Source organism: Tiliqua scincoides, chromosome 4 (assembly GCF_035046505.1).
Source record: "Tiliqua scincoides isolate rTilSci1 chromosome 4, rTilSci1.hap2, whole genome shotgun sequence".
In the NCBI taxonomy this organism is placed as follows: Eukaryota; Metazoa; Chordata; class Lepidosauria; order Squamata; family Scincidae; genus Tiliqua; species Tiliqua scincoides.
The window spans coordinates 9317980-9322232 of NC_089824.1; the positions used below are offsets into that span (position 1 = coordinate 9317980).

Here is a 4253-nt window from a genome sequence, read left to right on the forward strand (position 1 = left end):
TTCCTTTTCCTCCCTCTCGCCCAAATCATCACAGTCTCCCAGGATAGATGCCAGTGTGACACCCCATCCTCCCTGTCCTTAATTTTGAATAATCCATCACTTCAGCTGCATAAATATCATGGCTTATCATGTTTGAATATCGCTTGGAGAAAAAAAAAAAAAAGTACAGTAGAACTTTCTAAACAGTCTGTCTGGACATCTTCCTTGGAGGAATGGCTTTGCATCTTGGTTGAAACACATTATAAGTTGGGGGGGGGGGGTAACTGGTAGCCCAGGGGTCAACCAGATGGGTGGATGGGAGCTCAGAGGCCAGTCAGTAGACTCAGAAAACAAGCTGAGATTTTAAAAAAGAAAAATAAAGCAGTTGAGCTATTTTCATTTTTTAAACTTGGCTTCTTTCCTGAGCTAATCCAACATGAGCCAGAGGGATGATGTTCATCATGATTTATTCTGAAAACCCTGTACCCATTTCCAGGCAGGGAAGCAGTATGATGCGCAAAAATTGGAATGTGGTGTGTAAAGCGAGGCCTCTTGAATACTGTTTTCTTTGTACTTTCAGAAACTCTTTCTATTTCCAGAACTGGGAACTGGTTGATCCTCAAGCCTGAACTCCATAGGCCCTCCATTAAACTTTCAATGTGTGTGGCTCAATGCTGTCCTTTACGAGGTGTGGTGGCATTCATGTCATCCTCAATAAGTGCTTGGCTTTTCAACGGAAGGTTACCAGCTTAGCTCCAGAAAGAGAACTTTGACCATGCCGCTCACTGACTTCAATAGGAGCTTGATGAATCACTGAAATTCCATGCAGAGACCTGAAGAACTTCCCGGCTGTCTTTACTAAGAATTTTTGAGCACAGCTTTGTGAAAGTGTGAGCAAGACAGCATCTTTCCCCATTCCTATGGTGCTCGTCGGCTCAAAATAACAGCAAAGATCAAACTTTAAGCATTGGTTCTAAGGCGGTTTCTAAAAATATGGAGCCGACAAGGTTTTTTTAACTTGTAGAATTTTATTTTATTTAAACTTGTATTTTAACTTGTAGAATATGATCATAGGAAGGGCACGGATCTCTTAGTAAGGAATACTATGTGTTTGAACTGCTACCCTGGAGCAGCAGGTTCCAACAGCATACCAGATCAGGACATTTATCTTTATATTTTTATCTTATTCCTCCAAATTAAGCAAGAAAATGAAAATAGTTCCACCCCTCTCACTTTTTAATCCTTCCAACAACCCTGTGAGGTAGGCTAGTCAGAGAAGCGTGCCTGGCCTCTGGTTAACCAGTGATCTTCATAGCTCAGTAGGAATTTGAACCCGGAACCTCTGTCTATCTGTTTTCCCACCCATGGGAAAACCCATTGGTAGAGGTGGGAGACAAGGGTTTTATTTTGTCATGGATTTTGGTGTTTTCCAAAGTCAGAAGTGCAGAAAGTGGTATTATGTGTTTTTATTCAAGGCTTTAATTATAATTAAAATCACTTTAACGGTGTAGTAGGTAGGTGGTTGGCAACCTTCAGTCTCGAAAGACTATGGTATAAGCCTACAGCACATGGTATTCCCAGGCGGTCTCCCATCCAAGTACTAACCAGGCCTGACCCTGCTTAGCTTCTGAGATCCGACAAGATCAGGCAGACTTACTGATATAGGTGGTTTAGTGTCAGCAGATGCAACCACTGTCATTACCCATGCAGCAACCATTAAATAATAAATAAAAACCAAATAAAACAGTTTTATTTTTTCACAGACTTTGGGTTTGTTTGTTTACAAAAATGAGAAGTGCAGAAAGCAGTGTTAGGAGTTTTTATTTAATTATCACCATTTCTCCCACCTCTTCCCATTGGTGGAAGACCATCCTCTCTGTTGTGAACCAGTGCATACATTTGTCATCAACCTTGGGCCTGATCACCTTCAGCAATTAGGGGGGTGGCTACCTGGAGCAGGGGCTTGATGGCTCTGTGACTCACTGGGCACCTACTTTTATATATCAGGTCTAAACTATTTTATTTATTGAAAAAAGCAGCAACTGTTACCCTGCACATGCCCGATCTCATCTGATCTTGGAAGCTAAGCAGGGTCAGGCCTGGTTAGTACTTGGATGGGAGACCGCCAGGGAATACCGGGTGCTGTAGGCTTATACCATAGTCTTTCGAGACTGAAGGTTGCCAACCCAACCATTGAAAAAAAAAGACTGGTTTGCATAATACTTCTATCACCGGACCAGCCACACATATTGAAAGCTGTGTGCACTCAGGAGGATGTGAGCGTGTCCTGGTCCCTCCCAAGTCCAGGTGAATCAAGGTTAGATTCCTTAATGATGGGGTGGGGGTGGGGGGTTCTTATTTTCACATTTTTTTAAATACTGCCCTTCCTCCAAAGAGCTCAGGACAGTGTACACAGCTGCTCCCCTCCTTTTGTCCTCACAACAGCCCTGTGAGGTAGGTGAGGCTGAGAGAAAGTGACTGGCCCAAGGTCACCCAGGAAGCTTCATGGCTGAGGGAGATTTGAATCCCAAACTCTATGCATTCAGTGGAATGCCAGAAAGGCACACCTATGCCCAGTAGCATAACTAAAAGGGGTGCAAAGCACTAAGTTTTGGTTATGGTTAGCAACCTTCAGTCTCGGAAGACTATGGTATAAGCCTACAGCACTCGGTATTCCCAGGCGGTCTCCCATCCAAGTACTAACCAGGCCTGACCCTGCTTAGCTCCAAGATCAGACAAGATTGCACCTGAATGTGCTGCATAGTGGCCCCTTCCCTTTGGAGTCATTCTCGGTGGTGGGAGCAAAACAGAGGCAAATGCCTTCTGGGAGTGTTCCAGGGAGGTCTTCTGGGCATACACCTCCATTCCGCTCCCAGCACCGAGAATGACTCCAAAGGGGAGGAGGACGAACCTCTTGCATGGTGCCTGCAAAACTGAGTGCTTTGCACCCCCTTTAGCTACACCACTTCTTATGCCAGCAGAGCTCCACATGCACCAGATCTCCATGCCAATGTTTGTGAACTCCAGCTGAGCACGATCCCCACTGTTGAGAAGAGCCTATGGTATGTGCAGGCGCCCTTTCTGACACTGCATCAAATACACAGCCACAGCCCTGCTTCACCCTCCACACTTTATTCTACACATGGCAGAGAGGATCTGAACAGCCCTTTGAGAGACATACATACATACATACATACATACATACATACATGTGGATGAGCAGCAGGAGTCAATGGGTGACCATCCAGATTGCTGGCAAGACTGGATGGAAAAGAAGGCTACAAGGAACAGCCCTCTCGTGAATTTTCTCATTCGGTCTCCTGCAAATCATGATCCTGTAGCCATTCCAATTAAACTGCTCTCCTCTTTTCAGCCCAGGGCTCCCTTTGCTGTAGGATGTCTCATGTGTTAGGCCAAGATCAATACAGCAGCTAATGGCCAGGGGTGGGAGGGGGAGAGAGAGAGGGAGGAGGGAGGGAGAGAGAGAGAGGAAGCCCTTGCTGGAGAAATGAGAATGTTGTCTGGAAACCTGATGATGATAATCCTTGGGATCAATGGATTTAGCGATTTCCGAAGCCATTTAAAAAGCAGAGGGCAGGCTCAAGCAGTGCTTTCAACAAGTGCTTTGACAAAAGAGAAGAGATCGACATTTTCCTGTTTGGCTTTGGGGCCAATATCTCATGGTGAATATTTGGCAAGTGTTGGGCTAGAGGCTGAAGACAGCTGCACCTGGGTTGGTGTTTCTGCTTCATCGCAGAGTGAACGAGTGCAAAAATCCAATTCCCCAATAGCCAGTTTTGCTTAAATAATTATACTTCTACTGCAGTGATTTTCAACTGTTTTCATCTCGCGGCACACAGGCAAAGCACTCATATTGTCAAAGCTCACCACAATGCCTGTGTGTGTGGGGGTTACATCCCCCAATAGTTCTACCAATAAATTACCACCCCCAAACTCCCACAGCTTACCTGCGGGCCATTTGCGGCACACCAGTGGGCTGCAGTACCATGGTTGAAAATCACTGGTCTACTGAAAATCACTGGTCTACTGTACATATACATACAGTCTACTGTACTGTACATACATACCCTGGGGGCTGGGGATAAGAATAGGCCCTCAGTTTGGCTGTACTTGTCGTAAGAGGTGACTAAACAGCCACCGGGTAGATGGGACTCTTAGCCTGGGAAAGCAGCTCATCTGAGAGAAGGAAAACTCTGATCCCAAACCTCCACTGCCTTGTGGCTACATCCAGTTATGGAAAAGGCTTCAGGAGT

The 4253-nt window shown here is 45.5% G+C and overlaps 1 pseudogene; it reads left to right on the forward strand.

Annotated features, from left to right (window-relative positions):
* Positions 1-2013: 2013 nt before the first annotated feature.
* Positions 2014-2130, forward strand: LOC136649858 (5S ribosomal RNA; annotated as a pseudogene).
* Positions 2131-4253: the final 2123 nt, after the last annotated feature.